Source organism: Bos taurus, chromosome 11 (assembly GCF_002263795.3).
Source record: "Bos taurus isolate L1 Dominette 01449 registration number 42190680 breed Hereford chromosome 11, ARS-UCD2.0, whole genome shotgun sequence".
NCBI classification, from domain to species: Eukaryota; Metazoa; Chordata; class Mammalia; order Artiodactyla; family Bovidae; genus Bos; species Bos taurus.
In genome coordinates, this window is record NC_037338.1 from 69885872 (window position 1) to 69913015 (window position 27144).

A 27144-nucleotide genomic window follows, 5' to 3' on the forward strand; every position below is an offset into this window, starting at 1 on the left:
CCAGTCCATTCTGAAGGAGATCAGCCCTGGGATTTCTTTGGAAGGAATGATGCTGAAGCTGAAACTCCAGTACTTTGGCCACCTCATGCGAAGAGTTGACTCATTGGAAAAGACTCTGATGCTGGGAGGGATTGGGGGCAGGAGGAAAAGGGGACGACAGAGGATGAGATGGCTGGATGGCATCACCAACTCGACGGACGTGAGTTTGCGTGAACTCTGGGAGTTGGTAAAGGACAGGGAGGCCTGGTGTGCTGCGATTCATGGGGTCACAGAGTCGGACACGACTGAGCGACTGAACTGAACTGAAGGTACAGAGCAAAAGACAAAGGTTGGGGTGATATTGGGGTTTGAATCCCAGCTCTACAAGATATTAGCTGTGTGCAAGTAAATAATTCTGAATCTTACTCTCTTCTTTGTCTAATGAGAATAAGATAACTATCTTTCTAACACAGTTGTGAGGAATAATGATATGGTTCACATGTAAACATGAAAAGTATGTGATACATATCAAGAACTTAGTAAATATCTGCTTCCTCCCTTCTTGCTGTTTGCGGTGTGTTCAGCTACTCCTCAGCCCTGTCCCTGAGGAGGAAAACCCTGAGGGTAGGTCAGGCATAACTGGTAACTGAAATTGTAGTCTTGGTTCTGCTGTTGGCATGGATAAGATGCAGCCTTATTCTGTACATTTTTTTTTTTTTTACATCCTTAAAAATGTGAGTAGTCAAGCCTATTCTTCCTAACCTCACGAGGTTTGGTAAATGTGTTGAGCTCCTTGGACTGAAAAATCTGTAGAATTAAAAAAAAAAAAATCAACAGGAGGCTCGGCTTCTAATATCTCTATTGCAGGGTGTAGAAAATAAGCAACCAGAGCAGCTTGCCAGTGACTAAAAACTGTAAATATTTTTGTTTAAAACAAATTTAAAATTGGTCAAAAAGCACTTGCTGAATAGCTCCAGGAACTTAAATCTCTTATCAACCTAGTTACTATCATTAATAGACAGCTACTGAACCACAGCCATGCTCTAGACAGGCTACAAATAAGAGTACTTAAACGCAGCCCCTTCCCAGATCTACAATTAAAGGAGATTGAAAAACAGGACAAGCATGCATAAATGAGAAATGTACTAAGGGTAGAAGGGGTGTGGGATTAGACTCAGTGTGAATCAGGGTATCCTCTGAATACTGCATATGCCATGGGACTCAATGTCTCAGAAAAGAGAGGGGGGCACTGATCCAAAAGAAAGCAGTGAAAATGATAAAATGAGCTTTGAAGGAAGGTTAAATACCTTGGGTTGATTCCAGTGCAGAAGAAAAGGTTAATGAGACTCTGGCTGTCCACTGTACACGTACTCATTCATCCAACTCTCAAATATTTCCTTCTCTACCCCTCTGCCACTGTTGTGGTCAGTTTCCAGTTTTACCAGACTGCAGGTCCTCTGCAGACAAAAACCATGTTTGTCTTTGAATGTCAGTCTTCTGGCGCTTCTACAGAGTAAGGTTTCTATTGCATGGTATTGGACTAGTGAGTTATTATAAGGGAGGGGGAATATAGAGTGGTGAGGCCCACAGCTTGCTCAGAGGAATGAGAAAGAGCTTTGGTAGCTCACATAACACATGCTACTGCCTTCCCCACCTTTCTGACAGCACACAGTTTATTTCTGTGCTGAGGTGGGGATTACCTCAACTTTAGCCAGTTAGTTTAATCCCATCTTCCTTGCCTGGGTGTTGATTTAAGTGAAAGTTGCTCAGTTGTGTCAGAGTCTTTGTGACCCCATGGACTATACAGTCTGTGGAATTCTCCAGGCCAGAATACTGGAGTGGGCAGCCGTTCCCTTCTCCAGGGGATCAAATCCTGGAGATCAAACCCAGAGATCAAACCCAGGTCTCCCACACTGCAGGTGGATTCTTTACCAGCTGAGCCGCAAGGGAAGTCTAAGAATACTATCCCTTCTCCAGGGGATCTTCCGGACCCAGCAATTGAATCGGGGTCTCCTGCATTGCAGGCAGATTGTTTACCAGCTGAGCTACCAGCGAAGACCAAGTGATAACCCAGGCCTGAGCTAATCATCAGTGCATGATGTACCTTGGCTACTTTGATTCTTTCAGGTTTGTCTAAATCAGAGTGAAGATTATTAGTCTGCTCCAGGTTTTGGAAAAGAAATGTTTCAAGTCTGTCTTTTCCCTCTGGATGATGTAGAACATGAATATTGTATTGGAATCACCATAATCACTTTGCTTCAGTCAGAGATGAAGCAAGTACATGAATAAGGGTGAAACCTGAGAAATGGAACACAATTCTGAATCAGATGACCCTGAAGACAGCTCTACATTGTGCTTCTCTGTATGAATCAATACATTTCCTTCATGCTTAAGTCAATTTGATTTGAATTTTTATTAATATTTATAACATAGTGCATGCTAAGTGATGCAGCTGTAATCCTGCCATCAAAGTTGGAAACTGAGTGGCAGTGGCATGGTGGTTAGGAATTTGGTTCTGGCTCCACCACTCCCTCACCAGCTCTGATACTGGAGAAGTTATCTGCATTTTCTGAGACTCGGTATTTCTCATACATAGAATAGGTAAGGAAAATAAGCTTGTGAGGATTAAATGAGATAATGCATATCACTGCTAAACATATAGTAAGAGTTCAGAGTAAAGTAGCATAATAGTACTGATATAAACTACACCACTTTGAAGGATCCTACCTGGGATTTTGAGTTTAAATGACATGTCCTTAGTTATAATTGAACTTCCTTGTCACACTTCTCTTGGATTCACTCACCTAAAGTTTTTTGTGTCTACCTCTAAGAAGGTCAAGTCAACTCAAATGGTTAATTAATAATAACATGGTCCATCTTATTGTGCTTTATTCATTGTATTTAAGTTAGGGTTGCAAAGTTTTTTGTGTCTACCTCTTAGAAGGTCAACTCAACTTAAATGGTTAATTAATAACAACACAGTCCATCTTATTGTGCTTTATCCATTGTATTTAAGTATTGAAGTTAGTTAACAGAACCAGTGAATGGAGTAGAGACATGGGGCTCTCTCTTTCTCTATTTGCTTATTTATTTATTAAGGAATTGGATAACACAATTACGGATGCTGAAAAGCCCCACGATCTGCAGCAAGCAAGCTGAAGTCCCAGGAAAGCTGGTAGTGTTAGTTCCAGTCTAGGCTGACGGCCAAAGAACTCGAATTGCTGATGGTTTATGTTCTAGTCCAAGGTCAGGAGAAAACTGATGTCTCAATTTAAGCCAGCAGGAGGCTGAAGTTCCCTCTTAGCTTTTTTGTTCTATTCAGACCTTCAACTGGTTGGATGAGGTCTACGCACATTAGGGAAGGCAACCTGTTTTACTTAATACATCATTTCAAATATTTTAATCTCATCCAGAAACACCCTCACAGACACACCCAGAATAGTGTTTGACCAAATATCTGGGCACCTTGTACAGTCAAGTTATACATAAAAGTAATGACCATGTAATCCAAAAATGTTTATTGAATATCTGTATGTTAGGTATTGTTCTGGGTACTAGGAATATGGGAATAGAAGGGTGAGAGGGAGTGAGAAAAAGGAAGAAAGAAAGGACGGAGAGCGAGAACACAAGCAAAGAAAAGAGAAAGAGGAAGGAGGGGAGGAAGGAAGGAGAGAAAGGAGGGAGAGGAGGAGAAAGGCAGAAAGGAAGGAAATCCCTAGCCTCACGAAGGTGGTTTTTTTTTTTTTTTTTGGTGAAAGTTTCTTCATAGTTTAGCAAGTTCTTTCTCTTTATTGTCTCATTTAGTCCTCATAATAATCCTGTGAGGTTGTTTTGACAAGTTTTATATCTTCACCATACAAAGGAAAAGATAGAAACAAAGAGAGATTAATTTGTTGACTTGGCCAAAGTCACAGAGCTCCTAAGCAGTAGAAACAAGACTTGAATTGAAATCTTCCGAATCCAATGTAATGCTGTTTTCACTATACTGGATTTTTATATACCTATTTAGCCACAGAAGTTGCGAAGTTGAGAAGAGTCCATTTACAGAATGTCCTGCCTCCATTCTGCAGTGTGTTTAGGGACAGACAGTGCAATACCAAGTGTCAAATCATGTGTAATTACTATTATTACTCTTTCGCCTACACATTGTAACAGGCTTTCTTGCCTTTGTCCAGTGGGCAAATGCATTTGAGAAATGCACTTGGGTTGGCATCAGTTGACCACTTAATTCTCAACTGAAGACAAGCTCTTGCTTTGTTTAATGGCTCTCAAAACATTGACATGCATGGGAGCACAAAATAGCACTCTTTCTTGTTTTTCCCTCCTTCCTAAACTACAAGAAATTATTTAAGGAAGTTTTAATGAAATGCATCTGTCACTTATTAAGATGGATGGCTGGAGTGCAGCTTTCCATTACTGGAAATGGCAGAATCAAATTAGGAAATAACAGTCCTCAGCATCTTCTCCAACTGGCTTTAACATAATGTGTTGGGAAAAGTGCCACCTCGGCAGAAAACTGCTATTGTGTGGGCCAGGGTTCTTTCCCCAAAAGGGTTGTGTTTTACCAGTGAGGTTCCTCTTCTCCTTGGCAACTGAAATGGCTGGGTTTGAGAAGCAAGATTCCTTGTCTAGGACACCTTGCCTTGACGTTTGGAGACTGAGGCCTCTATTTAACAGCACCCATTTAACAAATACTGGATGTCCACTATGTGGCCAGCACTCTTGACCTTGGGGTTTCCCGAGAGAGCAAAACTATGTTCCTGTTTCATGTTGCTACTACACACGGTGAGGACACAGTTAATAAAGTTCAGAAAGTGTTTTTGCTGTCAAGGTAATAAAGCCAAGCCACAAAGTTAAGAGTAGGTGGAGGAGGGGTTTATTAGGAAGAATAAAATCTCTTTCACAAGTCATGAAATCTGGGCCCTTATTTCAGGGTAACTACTGTATTTTATGTCTCCAGAGGAAAACTGCAGGTAGCATTTGTTGTTACCATTGTTGTTGTTAAAAAGAATTTTTGAGATCATTTAACTCATCTTCCGTCTAGATAAAGGAGTCTCTTTTTCAACAACCCGATAAATGATAGTGGACTTGTCACCTTTTCCTAAATACATCTAGACTCAACTTGTATTTCACCAGGAAGAAGTCAAATCAACTCAAAATATCTGTTGATCCGTATAGTCTTTCAGCAGATAGTTATTGAGCCTCTTTCATGCACTAGGCCTTGAGGAGGAAACTGAACAAGGTGCAGGCCATCAGCACACTGTTCATTTTCATAGCACTTTACCCTGATGAAGAATTTTCACACATGACTTTATCCTCTAATCATCCGGCAAAGTAGGCAGGACAAGTACAATCGAGACATGAAGTTTACGCCTGTCCTTAGTGCTAGTCTCAAAATATTTCTGGCTTTCTGTTTTCTGCTGCTGCTGCTAAGTCACTTCAGTCGTGTCCGACTCTGTGTGACCCCATAGACGGCAGCCCACCAGGCTCCCCCGTCCCTGGGATTCTCCAGGCAAGAAACTGGAGTGGGTTGCCATTTCCTTCTCCAATGCATGACAGTAAAAAGTGAAAGTGAAGTCGCTCAGTTGTGTCTGACTCTTCGCGACCCCATGGAGTGCAGCCTACCAGACTCCTCCGTCCATGGATTTTCCAGGCAAGAGTACTGGAGTGGGGTGCCATCGCCTTCTCTGTTTTCTGAGCACAACTCTTTTAAGTAGTTGTGCTGGTGTGACATGCTCTGACCAGTGAAAGATGAGGAAGGATCATGTCATCAATGGAGAGGTTTTAAGGGGACCTTTCTCTTCCCACTTTTGTGGTGATCAGGGCGCCTGTGTTCCCATCACTGCTTATTGAGGAACCATAGTGAAGAAAGATCCCTTTTGCCCCACATTGGATGAGTAGTGTGAGCGAGAAACTAAACTTTTGTCATATTAAACCACTGAATTTTTCAGTGTTATAACTGCCTCCTAACCTGGCCCCAACTAACACAAGGTTTCATCTGATCACTTTTCCTCACTGTGAGCTTACTTTCTTGTGGAACAATTTAGCATCTCAGAGAGAGTCCATTCCATTGCTAAAATTTCTAAGTGTTGGGAAGCTCTTCTATCAAAATTGAAATGAAATTTGCTTTCCCATTATTCCCCCCCTGACTCCTCACTCTTCCCTCTGGAACAACAACAGAGAAACCTACACCTCCTTCTACATGGCTGCTTTTCATATCATATGACAGGTGTCATGTCTTCTGTCAGAGCTCAGCTCTCCAGGAGAAATTAACTGATCCCCTCAAACTGGTGCTTTGATGACGTGGTTCCCAGATGCCTCATTATTCTTGCTTCCAGTCTTTAGATCACGTAACTCAACACTGTAGCTTTTAAATGGGGAGATCGTACTTTCAGGTGTTTTATGTTCACATCAACCGCGATGAAACCTCTTTTTTTTTTATGCTCAGGTACTATAGGTAAAAAACTTAAAAGATTTAGTAAACTTTTAAGACAAATTCAATCATATACTTTCTGTTTAAAACCCTTCAATGGCCCCCCATTGTGTTTAGGATAAAGCACTTACAAGACTATAGGTGATCTGACCTTACCTTCTGTTTTCAATTTTACCTTTACTGTGTTAATCTTTTTTCTGTTTGCGCTCTGATCTGTTCCTTCCCTTCTCTGCATTATAATGGGGCTGACAGAATGCATTCCAGGGCTCTCATTTTGGCTGGATTTTACGTTGGTTTGGCCTACCAAAGACACTAGTGAGGGATGAGGGGTGAACAGAGTTATTTCTACTCTCCAACTACTCCACCTCAGATGGTGTCTCCAGAAATGGCTGTGTTTCCTCTTCTTCTGGCTCCAGTTCCCACCAGGCTGTCATGACCACCATAGCCCTACTCCTGACATTGTGCTGTGGCAGTTAAGATCTTGCCTGCAGAGACTGAGTGAGATCGCAGCACTGTACAAACATGCAGATGGGACAGATTATTGGCCAGGGCATTCTCTAGTGCTAAGGTGGCCACATGACAGTTAGCCAGTTGTGTGACCTTGGGGATGACTTTGACTAGGGATGTCCTGGATAGGGGATATAGGCTCTATCATGTGTGATGGTGCCACTGCCACCCATAAGTGTATAGACTCCCCTTGCTGACCCTCCATGTGGCCGGGGGGTGTGGGAGAGGGATTATCACCTCTGGTGCCATTGCATCTAGCAAGGTATTGAGGAAAGGAGAGACTATCTCCTCTTGTAAGTAGGATATTCCAGAGGGCCCAGGTTTGGCCCTAACCTTTAAGTACTATTTCCATCTCAATAAGGAGGCCTCTGTGGCTATGCTGAACCTGTAAGATGCTGCTTTGGTGACTCAAGACATAATGAGCAGCTGGATAAAACTTGGTCTGGTAAAGCTGAGTAAAATCTGGGCTCAGGACCTGTGAGAGCTTCCACGCATCCCAAGAGGAATCCATTATGTGGCCAACAGTTGCTCTTTTAATATTGTATTGTATGAAGCTGAAGAGTTACTTGCACTGGAAGCCCATAAGCAATTTATGGCCATCATGGGTGATCCAAAAACTTCAGGAAGGGGTTGCTAATGCCTGTATAGTGGAGGAGTCTCCAGAGGGCACTAAAAGGATTGCCTGTTGCATTGCAGTTTGAATAGATTTTAGAGGCTTTTGTTGTAAAGAGTCTCATTCAAAGTGGGCTGATTTGTGAGTAACAACATAAATGGGATTTAGTAAAATTTGTAAGTGAGAACTATGTTGCCTCCAAATTTGAATAGATCCAGCAACTCTTGGGTCTGCCTTAAATCAGTGGGTACAGATAAGTGAGGAGTTGATTCCTTGACCAAATAATGCTCAGAAATGTTGTTGAAGTTGTAGAGCTTTGAATCTTTTGTGGAACAATGACTCAGCCCTAATTGGAAAAGTCTATGATGTATGTTTATATCTCCTGTGTGAATGTGTCCTTTGAATCTCTTCTAAGGAGGAAGTAGTCAGTGTGGTGTCATACTTGAGTTCTGGAGAAAATGGAATGCAGTTAAGATCTTGCCTACAAAGAATGAGTATGATGGCAGGGCTGTAGAAACACCCTATGGGGAGGCAAGCAAAAGTATTTTGTGTCCCTTCAAAGAGGAGGGCATATTTCCATTGAAAGGCTGTCAAAATGAGCAGTAAAGAGAACATATTAGCCAAGTCTATAACAGCATAGTACTTTGCAATTTCGGATTGAGTAGAGTCAGTAATATCAATGATATTAGATATGGGAACCTTAATTGAAGGAATTATGATATTAAGGTTAGGGTAAACCACTGCTGAGTATCATTTGTTTTCATCAGATTTGAGTACTGGCCAATTTGGCTTATCAAAGAGGGAGACAGTGGAAACAATGTCCGCTTCCTTCAGTAAGTCTTATGTAATGGCTTTTGATTCCAGTAGGTCTTGTTTCAGGAGAAGGCAGTGGCAACCCACTCCAGTGCTGTTGCCTGGCAAATCCCATGGACAGAGGAGCCTGGTAGGCCGCAGTCCATGGGGTTGCTAGGAGTCAGACACGATTGAGCAACTTTACTTTCACTGTTCACTTTCACGAATTGGAGAAGGAAATGGCAACCCACTCCAGTATTCTTGCCTGGAGGATCCCAGGGACAGGGGAGCCTGGTGGGCTGCTGTCTCTGGGGTCGCACAGAGTCGGACACGACTGAGGCAACTTAGCAGCAGCAGCAGGTCTTGTTTCAAAATATATTACTCTGTGTTAACCACTTTAACCAGGTTCAGTGGAGGTGTGGAGAGGCCTATGGGATCCTTTTTTGTGAGACCAACTTTAAGTGCCAAAGACTTTGTTTTATTCAAACTTATTGCTTATTGAGTCAAGTGACCTTGCCCACTATGGGGTATTTTAGGGAAATGAGTGCTATGACCTTGGGGAATTTAGGTAAGACAAATAATACTGATGGTTAAGGTGAGACATTGCTATTTGCCCTATATTTTAATGTCCTGTAACTTCTTTAAGCGCATAGGTGAGACCTTATTTAAATTTCTTGGGACCCCTGGTATCATTGTTACTTGAGCCCAGTATTGACTAAGGCCATGAAGATTTGCCAATTGTGGGGATACCCATGAACCACTAGAGAGATATAGTGGCAAATTGTCCCCAGCTGGTGGCTTATACCTCTGGGAGATGCTGAGTACCTAGCAGGTTTGTGGCAGTTGCCACTGCCTAAAACCAAGGCATTGGGTAGTGGGCTTTTGGGGTGTCAGGGGCATGAGAGTCAGGGAGGTCTGGAGGCAACTTGCTGTATATCTGTGAGGCCCGGCATTGGATACCCTGTAGCTTTTACATAGCTCGCTATAATGAAACTTGTATCTCCTCAGGGGTTGTGCCGAAGATTAAATGATTAAGGAGATCTAGACTTCAGAATCTCCAATATTAGGCCTTTTGATGAGGTTGTTGTTTAGGGGGAGGCTGATTGCCTGGAGGTCCTTTGTGAGGCAACAAATAATGCTAGGCCATCTATTGCTCTCTTTCTTTTTATAAAAAATAGTGGCAGCCTGGTTAAAAGGCACAAGTAAGTCTTCTTGATTCTTTGGGGGTGCTATTTAAAAAAAAATGTCTGATACAGAATCAAGAGGCCCTGCTTGCGAGTAGTAAGTGCTTCTGGTTAATTGGGATGTTTCACAAAGTAATAATAAGTACATTGTACCATGCCAATTTTTCATAGTAGCTATTATTCTTCTTTGAAGTTTTTCCAGCTGTTGAAGGCAAGAGAGTTTACAGTGGTGGCAGGGGGATAGAGTCATTTCCCTGGTATGAAGACCCAGTAGATGAGAGGAAAGACAGGGAGATAAGTTCTAGTGTGCTGTGGGAGGGTGCATATTATGGTCCCTTTTCAATAGATCAGTGGGTTGCTCAATAAATTATTAGCTTGGGGGTCATGAAGTATGCCTGCCAATTAACAAATCTCAGCAAATGTGAACATTAATTCTTAGCTGTGTTCAGTCTCAGTCTCAGTTCAGTCACTCAGTAGTGTCTGACTCTTTGTGACCCCTGGCAGCACGCCAGGCTTCCCTTTTAATCACCAACAAACAGAAATTGCTCAAACTCATGTCCGTTGAGGTGGTGATGCCATCCAATCATCTCATCCTCTGTTGTCCCCTTCTTCTCCTGCCTTCAATCTTTCCCAGCATCAGGGTCTTTTCCAATGAGTCAGTTCTTCGCATCTCGTGGCCGAAGTGTTGGAGTTTCAGCTTCAGCATAAGTCCTTCCCATGAATATTCGGGACTGATTTCCTTTAGGATTGACTGATTTGATCTCCTTGCAGTCCAAGGGACTCCCATGAGTCTTCTCCAACACCACAGTTCAAAAGCATCAATTCTGTGTTTGATATAACAATTCACTGTGTTATAGAGGTGCAGTAGCCAACTTTTCATCTTCACATTGAATAAATTCTTAGAGTTACTTTTGAATTTCCAATAGGACAAATCACAGACTTCTGTTTTAGTTTCTCTTTCCTCCACCTGAATAAAGGATCTTTGAGTAGTTATATGGAACTCTTTGGGGGAGGTCTTGTCCTGTCCTGTCTTTAAGTTTTTCCATCTGGGGAATTCCAGCTAGTGTCAGGAATTTCACCCGCACACATAATCTTACCCACAAATACCACTTGATTTGTTGACTTACAAGGCTGTGCTCCAAGGTGGGGTTGGAATGGCTGCTGAGCATACTGAAAGATGGTGGTACCCAGAGTCTTTGGTGATCACTTTTTCAATTTTCTAGTAATGTATAGTTTCCTCTGGCCCCTGTGGGGAGTTGGGATGACATATTCTGGTATGCTTTCATTAGCATCACAGAGCATCACACATTTTCCCTTTCCAGTGCTGAGATTCGGGATCGTTTTTTCTGACAGAAGCAAAGCAGCAACAGAGGCGCTTTCAGCCACAGAGACCTGGTGATCCAGGTGCCCTGTGGGGCTTGTACCTCAGTGCACCACATACTTATTTATTCTTTCTCCATGAGTAACCACCAATGGCACAGTTGTATGTTTATCCCTGAGTGTTCTCTCGAGAGTCATTCTGTGAGCCAAGAGTTGGTTAGGCTCAGCTTATGGTACTATCAAGACCCATGGTCCACTCTGAGACCCAAGGGTAGATCTGGGCCATGACATACCACCCAGAGTAACTTTGAAGAAAGTGCTAGTCCCATTTAGGGATTCCTGTACCTAACTGCCAATTATCAAAGTTTCTGATTAAGGTCAGTTAAATCTTATAACAGAGTCTTAGTAGAAATCAGCCTGTGCAGCACCAACTAGCCCAGCTCAGAATGTAAGCTTATCAGCAGGCCACAGCAGAGCTGTGGTCACACCAGCCAGCAGGCAGCAGTTCCAAATGCATACTTCTCCACAGGCAGCCTTCTATTTTGTCTTTGGTTATGTTGGCATTTATCATTCCTTTCTGCCACCTCTGTCACCACTGTGCTCTGGACTGCTGGTTTGCTGTTAGGGTCCTGGATAGCCGGCCTCCTGAATGCTTCCATTCATTCTCTGCATTATATGGTACTATATGGCACCCTGTTATCAGCTGAACGCTCAACACAGACAGCTTTGTACCGTGTAATTTTTTCTCTTTTGACTTCTTGTCTTCTCTCTCATATCACACTGAGAATGTGAGGTCTTTGAGGGTGAAAACATCTCTTTTCCTCTCTGTATCCTCAGAGTCTCTACATAGTGGTGCCTCCATGAATTCTGGTCTTTGTTTTGGCTGCCCTGGGTCTTCGTTGCTGTGCAGGTTTTCTCTAGTTGCAGCAAGCCAGGACCACTCTCTAGGTGAGATGTGTGGGCTTTTGTCCTTGCAGAGCATGAGCTCTAAAGCACTGGCTCAGCAGTTACGATGCACGGGTTTAGCTGTCCGGAGGCATGTGGGGTCCTCCTGAATCAGGGATGGAACCCATGTCCCCTGCATTCACAGGTGGATTCTTAACCACTGGACCACCAGTGCTGTGCTTAGTCGCCCAGTTGTGTCTGACTCTTTGTGACACCATGGACTGTAGCGTGCCAGGCTCCTCTGTCCATGGGGATTCTCCAGGCAAGAATATTAGAGTGTGTTGCCATGCCCTCCTCCAGGGGATCTTCCCAACCCAGGGATTGAACCCAGGTCTCCTGCACTGCAGGTGGATTCTTTACCATCTGGGCCACCAGGGAAGTCCCCAATTCAGGTCCTTTTTAATGCTAGTGAAGGTGACATTGAAGTCCATTGCCCATTGCCTGCAAGTTGATATCTCTTGGGGTTTATTTTCTTCCTGTATCCACTCAGCCCCTCCCTCCTTCTGCCTTAAGATAATCAACGAGCTGACAATGTTTACTCATTAGTGAGCTCTGCTTCTAGTGCTCTAAAGCTGGAAATGACTTATCTTTTTCAGATCTTTTTTTCAAACCTGATTCTCCTAAAATCCCTAAAGCAAGTAAAACCAGTTCTTAAGCATTTACAGGGTTTTTCTCCTGCATGAGAGCAATTATGTTGCTGAGTGAGTTCTTCCTTCTGCCCGGAGGGGCTTTGTATGAAATGGAACACCACAAAATGGGGGCTTTTCCATGTGCCTTGTCCAGGTGTGTGAAAGAGCAGGGGACCCTCATCCATGCAACACTGTGCAGAATGGGAGTTTAACAGATGATCCTTATTATTTGTGCCCAACTTCTTTCTAGGAAGAATTCAGGATAGTTTAAAAGAAAAGTAAGTTAATCATGAGAAGTAAAAGAGGCAAAGGAAAAAATGTAAGCTGAAAAAGACATTAGTGCAGAAATGTGCACTGTGATCCCATACACTTGCAAGGGCGGGCCATTTATTTGCTTCTTGCTTTCTTGCAGGACACTACAAATTGGAACTGTCACAGGGTCACAGTTCCCTGAAGTTAAAATAACAGTCAGCTGTGAAGAACAATTGTTGTTACTGAATCCAGAGAGAAACATCTCCCAAGGATTTCCATAAAGAGTATTCCTATAGTAAACAATGTCTCAACAGAATTCTTAAAATAGATTCAGTAGTGGGTTTCTTAGGGTTATATTTCATCATGGCCCAAATGTAGCCTTAGAAAGGGAGGAGGATATTTGGGGAAAAGAGACTTCCTTTGAGTCAGGGGGAAGGAGGTGGGTGGCAGCAGATAGTCCTGAACTAGACCAAGGCAGGACTGGGAAGGGCTAGGCCAAACAGGGCTGGCTGGGCATGACTGAGCAGAACACGAACTGGTTTGGGCAAGGCTTAGCTGGGCAAGACATATTGGACAGGACCACACAGTACTGAGCAGTACTGGCTGTGCTGTGTTCAGCAGGTGTGAGCAAGGATGCCTAAGCTAGGCAGTTCAGGGCAGACCCGGACAGGACTTCTAGAGCTGAATGGAGCAGGGCAGAGTCAGGCAAGGTTGGGCAAAACAGAACAAGACTGAGCAGGTCTGGGCTGGGGACAAAAATATAAGAGGACTGGGTCTCAGACTCTGGAAGGAATTGCTAAAAGGGGGAAAATGTCCTCTGTTCCCAGTGGTCTCTAGAAACTGCCACCGCAGAACTCATCCTCCCTGCAGGAGGGAGGCTGCTTGCCTTGTTTACATTATGGATTGCTGATCCCTAGCAAGGGTAGATCTCCCTGAGGTCTCCCCTGAGGATACTGGCTGGATTGTCATGCTCTGAATGAATAGTGTCATCATGGTTGGGGAAGACAATCCGAATCTAATATGTCCTCTCCGTGGAAGGCCCTTCTTCCCTGGAAAAGTCCTTGTCCTTCAAGACCTAGTGTAAATGGCATGCTCTCTGTGCTGCCTTCCTGATGCTTCAGCTCTGTAATTTGCTAACCCTTTACCTACATCAACCAGTATTGATGTATCTGTGTCATTACTAGTATTGGTTTAAGTTCATCCATTCTTTCCTGTTTGTTCATCATAGTGGAGTGAAAGTGATGTTATACAGATGGTCTCTAATTTGGCACACTTAGTAACAAGCTGATTTGTAGTATGGTTCACAATTAATGTGTTAGGACATCTCTGTTACAGGAAATAAAGTGGGGTGTGAGGCCTGGTCATGTCCCACGTCTCAATCTAGTCCCTGTGAAGGCTGCCAAGTGTGGGTTCTTGGCTTCTTGTAGGAAAGAATTCAAGAGTGAACCATAGTGAAGCGAAAGAAGGTTTATTCAGGGAGATACACTCCATAGACAGAGTGAGGGCTGTCTCAGAAGGCAAGAGGCCCAGGGTATGGGGTTTTAAGTTTTTATAGGAGTGGTTAATTTCATAAGCTAATGAGTGGAAAAATTATTCCCATTATTTTGGGAAAGGGGCAGAGAATTCCAGGAATTGGGCCCCCTCCACTTTTTCGCCTTTTATAGTTGGCCTCGGAACTGTCATGGCACCTGTGGGTGTGTCATTTAGCTTGCTGATGTGTTACAATGAGCATATACTGAGGCTCAAGGTCTAGGGAAAGTTGACTCATCTGCCATCTTGGACCTAGTTGCTGCTGCTGCTAAGTCGCTTCAGTTGTGTCCAACTCTGTGCGACCCCATAGACGGCAGCCCACTAGGCTCCTCTGTCCCTGGGATTCTCCAGGCAAGAATACTGGAGTGGGTTGCCATTTCCTTCTCCAATGCATGAAAGTGAAAGTGAAGTCACTCAGTCACAACCCCATGGACTGCAGCCTACCAGGCTCCTCTGTCCATGGGATTTTCCAGGCAAGAGTACTGGAGTGGGGTGCCATTGCCTTCTCCCTGGTTAACCAGTTTATGCCATGTCCTCAATGGCTGTGTCATTCTTTTAAAGGTTATGCCCTGCCCTCTTCCTGTCTCATCTCTACTGGGAGCCGTTTTCATGGACTAAGATAGATTTGACTGCAGGATCAGAAACTAGAGCTGGAAGGATCATTAGGAAGTCTTATTAGGAAACTGAGACCCAGAGAGGATAATTGACTTACTGGAAGTCCCTCAGAGAGTTCAGGAGAGAACCTGGACAAAATTCTTTTGACTCTTGGCCTGATGTTTTCCCCTGAAAGACTTTTCAAAAATATGTAACTTTATATCTCAGTGTGCTCTGGAAACCAGATTTTCAAAATGCACGTCAGTAACTCCCAGGATCTGGAGATTTGAAGAAACCTCTCTAGAATGATACTTCCCAGCCTGAACTTCCAGTTCTTTCCCCCTGTAATCCTGTAGCTTCTCCAGGGGAGGCTTCTCTTTCTAATGAGGAGCCCCTGAAGTTGAGTGAGAATCCCGAATAAAAACATCCAGATGAGCCTCATGGAAAGGGGATAGACTCTAGAGTCAGACAGACGTGAGTTTGACTTCCAGTTTCATAACTTGAGTGAATCATTTACCATCCATGAGTCACAGCTTTCTAATCTGTAAACTGGAGGTAAGAGTACCTACCTCACAGGACTGTCATGAGGAATACAAGGTAATAAATGTAAAATGCCTAGCACAAAGTCGGGGCTTAATAGATGCATTTTTGTCATTCTCCTTAAAAGAGCCCTCAGATATAATTTAGTAGTCTGTTCATGTCTGAGAGTCAGTTCAGAACAGCAGGCTGCTTAGGAGTATAGACTCTAAAGTCAGACCCCAGCCCTAGTTAAAGCTTTGCTGTCACATAATGATAGGCTGTGTCAACTTGCATAGGTGAGCCTCAGGTTCTCACTGTCCTTCCTTTCTAGAATCATTTTGAATATTAAATGAAATACTGCATGCACATGGTTTAGCAGTGCAGTGCTTAGTATTCACCAATGCCAGCTATCACCAACAGTATTATTACCCTATTAAAACACTTTAGACAGTTGACAGTGAGAATCTTCCAAAGACTCGGGCTCCCTACAGCAGACTGGCAACTCTTCCAGCTCTATCACCAGGCCCACTGAACCCTGCAGACGCCTCCTGTCTCTAGGCTTGATCTTCTAGCCATTATGAAAATGGAGGGGGCCTCCTGGCAGGTGGCTCTCCCTCCCTGGATGTGGTGAACCTCGCTTCTGTAAAGCCTCAGAAGCACATTTGAAAGCTTACACCAAGTGCAGAGACCCTCTCCTGCCCCATTTCCTAACTCAGGGTGTCCACAATCCTCAGCCTCCTCTTTATTCTCCTAGGGCTGCTGCTCTAATGCTGGATCCAGGATGACTTCTTAATCCACCCCACCCCCAGCCCCTGCTTGGCTGTCCCTTGTTAGTGGTGCAGGTTTTCCCAGCCAGGAACTGCCTAATCCAGGCCTTGAAGCTTTACCCAGATAAACATTTAATGAGCATAGAATGCAGTGGACTCCATCCTGCGGGGTCAGGAGGAGGGGGGAACAGACCCTTGGGGCTGGGAACAGGAGCTGGAGGAACAGCTGCTCCTCACATCTGTGCTCATTGCACACCGCCCCTCTTCTTAGTCTTAGCTGCTCCAGCAGGCTCCATGGGGGCATGTACTGGGCCAGCTCCTAGCACCTCAGAGCAGTGGTAGTGGCTCTGGCTCTCATTAATTTATAGATGGGGAAACTGAGGCCTAGACAAGATGAGCGAAGGGCCTGATGTTGCTAAATGAGTCAGGCAGGGCCAAGACTAGAACTAGAATTTAGGTCTGTAATCAGTGCTTTTTCTAAGGGAGTCACCTGCTCCAGGCACCTTCACCAGAGGTCTCATCTGCTCCTGGGGAAGGTCCTCAGGGAAACCCTAGAAGGTGGCTAGGCTGGGATGTGCGCCTGACACGATACGAGTGCTGGGAAGACTGGTTGGGGAGTAAGAAAAGCAATCTGGCAGCTTGGGTAATCAGTTACTCCATGGAACCTGTTTCATCCTCTGAAGAATGGGTACAAAAAGAACTGTCCTCCAGATATGCTTCGATTCTTGTGAGACTAAAATCAAGTGAGATGAGTGCGAAAGTGTTTTGTAAATTGTAAACAGTCATAAAAATGAATATCATAACACAGAGTCAAGGAACAAGGTTGGCAAAACTTACAGAGGGAAAACAAGATAAGAAGAAAGGAGAATGGTAAAATAGGGCTGGTTTTCTTTCCTTATCTCCTTCTATCTTCTGCCTATAGGCTGTCTACTCTGTGTGTGTGGGGGGGGGTGCTGATGTTATTTTATTTGATCCAGATATTCCAAGACTAACTTTAAGATGAAAATGGTTTTATGAGATAAAATCCCAACATATATTCATAACTTTCCTTGAACTTAAGATTTTAAGCCTGTTATTATATTGATAGTTTTAATACCATTCTTTCTACCCCCGAGAATACAAATTAGGTATTTATCTGTTTGACACTATGCATTAAAATAAAAACAATTTAATTTGGAAGTGCTAATATAATTTGCACACAGATACCCCTTAAAAATCATGCCTTAAAAATGTCAGACTTACCTTGAACAAGTTTTAGTGGGAATATATTGCAAAGCAGAGGGAATAAATGCATCATATAGAAAGCTGTAAAATACAGACACCTTGCACATGCAAGTTTAGACTCCAATAAAGAAGAGTAACTATGTGGTGAATAATTATTTTAAATATACATATAATTGGGATTACCTTTGGCTTATACAAAATGTTGTAAAACAGCAAAGACATTTTGTCATCAAAATGAATACTCGTTAATACTCATAGAATACTATTGGAGGAGGAAAGACTTTTGCAGTGACTGCTTAGAAAGATGTAAGGGAATGGACCAATATCATTAACTGTTACCTGAAGAAGGAACTGAAGGCTGAAGAACCTAAGTAACCTGCCACTGTCATTCACTAGCAGGGGGATTGTGTAGCCCAAGTGGCTTGACTTCCCAGTGTATGCACTGGCTGTGCGTGCTTGGTAAGTCGCTTCAGTTGTGTCCAACTCTGTGCGACCCTATGACTGTAGCCTGCCAGGCTCCTCTGTCCATGGAATTCTCTTGCTCCAGGCAAGAATACTAGAGTGGGTTGCCATGCCCTCCTCCAGGGGAATCTTCCTGACCCAGGGATCAAACCCGCATCTCTTGCCTCTCCTGCATTGGCCAGTGGGTTCTTTACCACTAGCACCACCTGGGAATCCCTCAAGTTTAAATGCTACTTTGCACTATTTTTTTAGGAATGTCATCTGGTGCTACAATCTCCCTTTTTCTTTTTAAATCTCATTTGTAGAGGTAAATATTTCCTCCTGTCCGATTAGTTTCATATTATTTTGCAAGGAAACCCAGGGTTCTGTGACTGTGACTTTTCCTTGGAATGTGAGCATAGAGAGGACTGGGGGCGGGGAGTGGTGGTAAATAAGCAGGGTCCTTCATCTGCAATCCCCCCTTATCTAGAACTTAGTTGTTTTTGTTCAGTCACTTAGATGTGTCTTTCTTTTTGCGACTCCATGGACTGCAGTACGCCAGGGATCCTTGTCCTTCACCATCTCCCGGCACCTGCTCAAACTCTTGTTCACTAAGTCGGTGATGCCATCCAACCATCTCATCCTCTGTCGTCCCCTTCTCCTCCTGCCTTCAATATTTCCCAGCATCAGGGTCTTTTCTAATGAGTCAGTTCTTTGCATCAGGTGGCCAAAGTATTGGAGCTTAAGGTTAGCATCAGTCCTTCCAATGAATATTCAGGACTGATTTCCTTTAGGATGGACTGGTTGGATCTCCTTGCAGTTCATGGGACTCTTCAAGAGTCTTCTCCAACACCACAGTTCAAAAACATCAATTCTTTGACACTCAGACTTCTTTACAGTCCAACTCTCACATCCATACATGACTACTAGAAAAACCATAGCTTTGACTGACCTTTGTCAGCAAAGTAGTGTCTCTGCTTTTTAATATACTGTTTAGGTTGGCCATAACTTTTCTTCTAAGGAGCAGGCGTCTTTTAATTTCATGGCAGTAGTCACCATCTACAGTGATTTTGGAGCCCAACAAAATAAAGTCTGTCACTGTTTCCCCATCTATTTGCTATAAAGTGATGGACCCTGATGCCATGATCTTAGTTTTTGGAATGTTGAGTTTTAAGCCAGCTTTTTCGCTCTTTTCTTTAACCTTCATCAAGAAGCTCTTTAGTTCCTCTTAGCTTTCTGCCATATCTAGAACTGCTTCACTACTATTTGTCATGTAGCCTGGATATCAGAAAAAATTTGAATTTAAAATGAGGATTCCACTGCCAAAAAAAGAAAAATATGAAAACCACCACTGAGGGGAAACCATGCCCCTTTTATTGCCAGTTCTGGGGCTTGGGGGTCAAAGGTAATAGTGAATAGTGAATAGGTGGCGGTAGCTGTTGTTTCCAGTTGATAGTAGAGAGAGGAGGTCTCAAAGAATGGGACTTCAAATATTCACACTCCAGATGTGAATCTGGAGGAGTCAGGAAGCACCTGCCTCTCCCAGCTGCTCTGGGAGGTTCTGTTTGGCTCAGGGAATCCAGAGCAGCAGCCAGGGGCTGCCTCAGAAATGAGCAGGCTGTTTTCTGAAAATAGGACATTTGGTGTCTTTAAGGCAGTATACCCTAGCTTCCCGCTTTGAAAGGGAGCAAGATTACAGAGATGTTCAGAGCTGAATAAAGGTTCAGAGATATATACTGTCAAGCGGTCGTAAACTCCATGTTTGGGGGTCCAAGCCTTTTGTCTTAGATCTCAAAGCACCTCATCTGGCATTAAGTGTGATTACTTCAGCTGTGCAGAGTGAAAATAGAGACAAGAATGAACAGAGCTTGAGGGATGAAATAGTTAGGGAATGGAGAGTCATGAATAAATCCTGGGCTACAGGACACTTTGAAATGTTGTTGGAAATTTGATGGGATTTCTTCCCTACCTCCTTGTAGAGCTTGAAATTAAGACGAGGGAGATTATGTTTTTGGATCTGAATTTTATTTCTATTCCTCAAAATATTGCCAATGAAATAATCCTAAAGTGGGTGTTAGATAATTATTAGGAAAACTGAAAAGCAAACATTGCACCCTTTGAATAGTTTCTGATACAAAATATTAAAAAAATACATGTGCTTCATTGTTTACATACCAGTTCTAACCCCACCAATTTATTGATAAAGCATCGATAAGAGATCCAGCAGATGTTGCTGTGAGGATAAGCAACAAGGAAATGAAAGCTCAAAGTCCAAGCAAAGGTGGGTGGTGGTGACAAGTTTATGTGCAGTTTATATGGACTATTTTATTTCACCCTCACAATATCCTTTAGAGGGTAGATTTCATCATCTCCATTTTATAGGTAAAGAATCTGAGGCTCAGAAAGGTTATAACTTATTTAAGGTCACATGGTAAAGAAGAGAAAGGGTCAGAATTTGAATTCCAGTTTAGCTGACTCTGAGGTCCATATTTTTCTTTTTTTTAAATCACATCATGGATGAGTTTTGATTTGAGGCTAAAGATCAATGTTATTAGAATTTTAAATGTGATTAGGACAACAAAAAAAGATATATTCTTTTGGAATAAGCTTAAAAAGATATGTGCAAATGTTATATGAAAAAAAACATGAAACACTTCTGAGGGACAAAAAAGTAGATTGGAGCAAGTAGAAACACATCCTTTGTTCTTGGATAAATATCTCAATATCATCAGTATACTATGTTGGTTCTCTTTAAGTTAACATATAAATTTGACGTAACTACAACAAAAATGCTAACGTACTTTTTTTTTTTTCTGTAGCTAGACAAGCTGATCCTGAAAGTTTATGTAAAAAATAAACATGAAAGAAGAGCTGTGTGTGTGTGTAGTGAGAAGAGAAGAGAGAAGGAACCAGGCTTATTAGATATTAAACACACGACAAAGTCTCTATAATTAGAATAGTACTGGAACATATATAGACCAGTGGAATAAAATAGAAAATCCAGAAGCAGACCAAATATGTACAGAAATTTAATATACATGATAAATGTGGCATCTAAAATCACTGGGGAAAAGATAGCTATTTTAATGAATAATATGAGGCAATTGGATAGCCATATAGTGAAAGATAAAATTAGATTCATACAGTATGTATTAATAAACTAAAGATGGTTCAAAGGGAGAGCAGAACTTCTGGCTATGGTAGCATCAAGAAATCGACATATCTTTTCCCCCTCAAAATAAGTATAAAATTGAAAAAGAAGTTTAAGAAAAATAATTTTTGGAATCTAAAGATTGACCAAAGGCAGACAGAACTTGAGGTGCATTTATTTGTGGAAAACTGCAAGAGATTTGGATGAAAACATTAGAGTCTGCAACCTGTATTCCAGGATTGCTATCATCTTTCCACCGTCATCCCCACCTCCCCACATAGATCTGTTGGCAAGAATTGTGGTTTTGCCATTGGAGAATTGGCCAGTAAGAACAAGCAGTTTTGCTGCCAGAGAGAGTGAACTTAATAAGGAGCAGAGGGTAGGAAATCTGGGTATTTTCAGTAAAAGTACAGAATTCAGTATAAAATGAACTGTGGAAACCTGTAACTCTACTAACTTAGGTATTTTGTGGTTGCAGAGATAGTCTGAACAAATGGTGGATCATCAGATATTTAAGAAGGAAATTCTGGAAATGAGAGTCCACAGTTCGAAGGGCTCGGTAAGCTCTCCACCTACCCTTGACTCACCGTGAAACTAGGTGTAGACTAAGGAGAGTCTCAGGAGAGTCCAGTGGAAAGTGAAAGTCAAGGCAGACTTGAGAACTGGCTGAATGTTGAATTCGCCCTAGCCCATAGATAGATAAATTCGCAGAGGGGTGGGTGGACACTGTTAAGAGATCAGAGTGTTTGAGAGCAAACTCTACTCAAATTGTTGGTTGCCCTCAATCTATATAAGCCATAGAAAGCCAGGTTAAAAAATGAGGAATAAAAAACTGATGAGAGATATTAGTGTGTGTTCACCATGGCAAAGAGGAATTTTGCAGCTCAACTCAAGGCATGTTAACTGCTTTTGCTAAAAACAAAAGAAAATCATTCCTCAGGGAAAAAAATCAGAATTGAGAGTTGTTATAAAATACTATCTACATATTTTTTTAATGAGGTGTGCAAAGAAACAGGAAAGGATGATCCATACTCAAGAAAAGAAGAAGCCGATAGAAATGGATTCTGAATGGGCCCAGAATGTTAGTTTAGCAAACAGAATCTTAAAGAGCTATTATAAATACATTCAAAAAAATAAAGGAAAATAAGTGACTCAGCAAGTAAAAATAAATGACAGTGACTCAGCAAGTAAAAATTTCAAATAGAGAAAACAATAAAAAGAACCAAATGGAATTGGATTGAAAAATACAATAATTTAAAAAATCACTATGTTTGCTCAAGAGCAGAGATGAAATAGAAGAATGGATCAATGAAGTAAATCATTTAATGAAGTTATCTAGGCTAAAGAGAAATTAATGGAGCCTTAGATACCTCTGTGACAATATGAAATATACCAACTTATCTGTAAAGGGGATCCCAAAATAAGAAGAGAGGAAAGAGTGGAACAAACATTTATGAAATAATAATTGAAAACTTCCCAAATTGGATTTTAGTGATGAATTTACGGATCCAAGAGGCCAAAGTAATCCCAAGTAGAATAAACACAAAGAGGGTCATATCTCAACACAACGTATTCAGTAATAAAATTCAAAGACAAAGACCATCTTGTAAGCAATAAGGGAAAAATTGCTCATCGTATACAAGGGAATAATAATCTAATATCTAACATAAAAATGAAGGTCATAAGGTATAATGACATAACACAAAAGTATTAAGAGAAGAAATAAGTATAAACCAAGAATAATCTATACAGCAATACTATCCTTTCAATATGAAGACAAAAATGAAGATTTTCCCAGATAAGCAAAAACAGAGAGTTTATTGCTAACACACCTTTCCTGCAAGGAATTCAGAGGAAAGCTCTTAGGAGTGAAAGACAATGATACTTGATGTTAATTGAGTATATAGGAAGAAATGAAGAGTGCCAGAAATGGTAAACGTGTGTATAAAGTGTAAAGAAGAGTAGAGAAAATTAAACTCTGTTGAAGCAAACTTGTTACATTTTCCTGGAGTTAAGATAGTATTAACTTGAACTAGATTATGGTAAATTAAAGAAATATAATACTACCGTTAGAGTGACCACAAAGAAAATAACTGAAAAAAGTATAGCTGAAAAATAAATTGAGCAACTAAAATGGTAGACAAAAATTACTTGTTTAATATAAAATCCACTAAAGGTGGAATAGAGAAACAAAAGAAGACAAAAGATGTAGAGATAAAAATAGCAAAGTGGTAGATATAAATACAAATATATCAATAATTGCATTAGATATAACTAGATGAAAAACTCCACTTAAAAGGCAGAGGATATCAGATTGGATTTAAAGAGTAAGATTCAACTCTATGACACTTACAAGAGAGCCACCTTAGATTCAAAAACACAAGATGTAAAGAATGTATCGTGCAAACTATAACCAAAGAGAACTGGAGTGGCTATGAATAATATCAGACAAATTAGGTTTCTGGGAAATTTCATAATTATACAAGGGTAAATACATTAGGAAAATACTACAATTATAAACACCTAACAACAGAGCTCCAAAATACATAAAAGTGGCAGAATTGGAAGGAGTAATAGACAATTTTAAAAAAATTATGGATTTTAATTGGAGGATAATTACTTTACAATATTGTGGTTTTTGCCATACATCGACATGAATCAGCCATGAGTGAACATGTGTCCTGCATCCTGAACTCCCCCTCCCACCTCCTTCCCCACCCTATCCGTCTGGGATGTCCCAGAGCACTGGCTTTTGAGTGCCCTGCTTCATGCATCAAACTTGCACTGGTCATATACTTTACATATGGTAACATTCATATTTCAATGCTCTTCTCTTATATCATTCCACCCTTGCCTTCTCCCACATAGTCCAAAAGTCTGTTCTTCGTATCTGTGTCTCTTTTGCTGCCTTGCATGTAGGATTGTCATTATCGTCTTTCTAAATTCCATCTTTTTATTCACAAATTCAGCAAACATTTGGTGAATGTTTCTTCTTAAGGGGTTCTAAATCAAATGGGGAAAGGGAGTTATGAAGTAATAATTACAGTATAATAAATGTGTTCTGAAGTTTTCTGAACATAAAAGAGAATCTGACATCTAAACAAACAAGTCTTCACCAAAGGGGATTAAACACCTACTATTTGTCTGCCCCCTCCATAGATTAACTCAGTGGATTCTCAGAATCTTTTGTTCACCTTATAGGTGTTCCTGGGTTCCACAACCAGCAAGTGACTGAGGCATCACTTCATCCAATTCTTCTGACTTTAGACTCTTCTGCGCTCTCAAGTGTTGGATACCTGCCACAGGTAACTGTCTCCTGGAGCTTAACTCTGCTCATATATAAGATTGGTGAACAGTTTGGTTTAAAAAGGTTGTACTGATTATAACTAATACCCTGGGGGCCTTTAGAGGAAAACAAGCCAGGGTTTATTGGCCTCACATGACTCTTTTAGTCTTAGAAACTAGCTTCTGTTCTAAGGAAGCCTGGTTTCCCCATCTTGCACCTGGTTCTCAGCCCCACATAGCTAGGCTCCAGCAGTTGGCCCTAAAGGGAGGTGCAAACACAGGCTCCAACTTGCAGCTTACCCATGATCTGGACATGGGCTTTGGATCAGCTCAGCCTGCAGGGCTTTGTTTAATTATTGCAAACCTGCTGACTTTTTTTTTTTTTTTTAAGTACTGGATACTTAAAGTTCAGTAAAGAATCTGGAAGAAGGAGTAAAACTTATCCATCACTGCCCATGTCAGTACAAAAGCAGTTGATAATTTCCAAGCCAAGATTGTGCTGGAGCCGGTCTTCAGTGGTGTCTGGAGCCTAGGGGTCCTAAGAGCCCTGAGGGGCTTCAGAGCTACCTTTTGCTTTAGCAAGCATTCAGACATTGAGGTGTAAGGCAGGGGCCTAGCAGTGGTGGGGTGAGAGACACAGGCCCCAAGAGTCAGTCTAAGGGGCCCTGCAAAAATGCTAACTTTGCAAAGTGTGGCAGAGAGAGAGCACACAAACCCGGTACCTTGCCCTTTAAAACCATGTGCCTTTCTTACTGTGCCACCAAGTACCTCTGGAGGCAGATGCCAGTGGGAAGGCACAGTTGCCCATGCTGTTCCTGGCAGTTTGCGTTCGGGGTTCATGTAACCCTTTTGAGCATATTCACCCCCAACTTCACCTCTTATAAAAGCTCCCAGTGAATGATGGGTGAGCATGTCTCAGGTTGGAAGAGAGAAGCTCACACTTTTCCAGGAAGAGCAGAAGTGTATGTAGAGATCAGGAGCATGAACTTGAAAATCAGAATAAGCACTTTCCCAGTTTCACCTGAGTCACTTATTATCTGCCCAAGCTTGGGCAAGGAACTTAAGTTTCTCTAAGCTCCAGTAATCTATGCCTGCACGTGTGTGCTCACTCGTGTCTGACTCTTTGTGACCCCATGGGCAGTAGCCCATCAGGCTCCTCTCTCCATGGGATTTTCCAGGCAAGAATACTGGCGATGGGGCTAAAACTACCTACCTAGCAGTTTGTTGTAAAGAATTAGTGAGATAACATTTAAAAGGCATAAAATACAGTGTAAGCGCTTGTTGAATCATGGCTGTTATATGAGTAAAGGACTCAGTCTTACCCTAAGAATAGACTCAAGGGATTCCTCTATCTTCAGTGGACCCCAGACTAAGCATCCATGCATATCAGATCTTCTACATGAACCCACACCTTCTTTTTCTTCTTGGGTGTGGATGCATCTTAATGATCCTAAACTACTCAGATTAAGCATTTTTCTTTGCCTGGAATTTTCCCTGAACCCTACCAGGCAATAAACTCCAGGAGGGCATGGACTATATTTTTCTTTTTGATTCTAGCATCACTTATAGTGTGTGATGTAGGAAGGTTTAATACGAGCAGAACTGAATTCAGGGTACAAGTTTGTCCCTTTCTAAGTCAGGGTCAGGTGCCTGCTGGAGGAGGTAGATTGAATAGCATCATCTGTGCCTTTAACAGAGTAGGATCCAAAGGAAAGCAAACACTTATTCCTTCAAGCTTTGTCTGAGCTAAGAATACCTTTGGGTGCTTTAGGTAGATGTAAGCCATAAAAGGGAGAAGAAAAAATTAAATGAGAGGAAAATAAGAGGAGAAACAGGAAGAGGAAATGTAGATTTGTAATGGGCCCATTATAGATCTTTGCTGATTGAACAAAAAAATCATTGCTTGATTGAATATGAAAATGGAAGAAGAGAAAGTAAAGAAGAGTATTAGGGAAAGGACAATCAAGCAGTGCCTCTTAGGCTCATGTCTATCTCTGTGAAAAGACTTCGCTCTGTGCCATGCAGCAAACAAGCTCCACTGAGGCTTAGACAGCGGGAGGAACAGAGCATGGGGGCTGTGGGGCTCCAGCTCTGGAGTCAGATTTTCTGACTGTGGGCTCCCGGTTCCAGCAAATGGCCACTCAGCTGTTATTTTAAAAGCCGGTTTTCTGAGTCATACAATGTGGATAATAATTTCTTTTTGTTGTAAGGATTAAATGAGATGATGAGTGTAAAAGAAGTTGTGAGACTTCTTGGTACATAATAAGTGCTCAGTAAATTATATCAATTATGTAAATGTTGGTTTTTTTTTTTTTTTTCCTGAATGTCCCAGGCCTGACTCAGAGAGTTTGGGGGAAGTGGGATAAAGGGGAATCTTTGGATATAGGGTAATATGGCCTAAAACAGATCTTCTCCTCTCCCAGGTTATGTTCATTGAGATACCCAAAGCATTTTTTACTATGGATCTAAGGAAATTAATCATATGGAGAGACAGAAATAAAAGTGACAGTGTCAAGAATGGTCCTGGAGTCAGAACACCTGTGCTTTCATCTAAATTCCACCACTGCTCAGTTTTGTGACCTTGGTAAGTTCCATAAGCTGTCTGGGCCTCAGCCCACTCATCTTCAAAGAAAAGAATTGGTCTATAAGGCCTTTTTTTCTATAGCAGTCATTGACTCTCATATCCAGCCAAACTGAGCTGAAGCATTTTTCCCTTCTTTTCTACATTTTGTTGTTACCTTATCCGCTTGGCTGGGGGCTACAAATTGATTAATAGACAAAGCAAACCTCACCAGACAGGCTCTTTGTAAAGGGAACTGATGGCTGAATAAGTACAAGTAATATGTAACAGTATATGTTTAAGTATGTAAGTCTAAGAAGCCAAAGATTTCTGGGGCAGAGGTAGCTGAGAGGTAGGAGTGGGCATGAGAAATACAGAGCTTCCTTAGAAGGCAGAGCTTGATCAGGCAGGGGTGTGCA

General features: G+C 41.9%; 1 long non-coding RNA gene across 1 annotated transcript in view; it reads left to right on the forward strand.

Moving 5' to 3' along the window:
* The window catches only part of LOC132346602 (uncharacterized), a 144043-nt gene extending 117127 nt beyond the window's left edge, over positions 1-26916 (forward strand). Inside the window, exons 2-3 of the long non-coding RNA XR_009496495.1 lie at positions 24082-24185; positions 26589-26916. This is a non-coding gene — a long non-coding RNA (uncharacterized lncRNA). The remainder of the gene's footprint in view (positions 1-24081; positions 24186-26588) is intronic.
* The last annotated feature ends 228 nt before the right edge of the window (positions 26917-27144 follow it).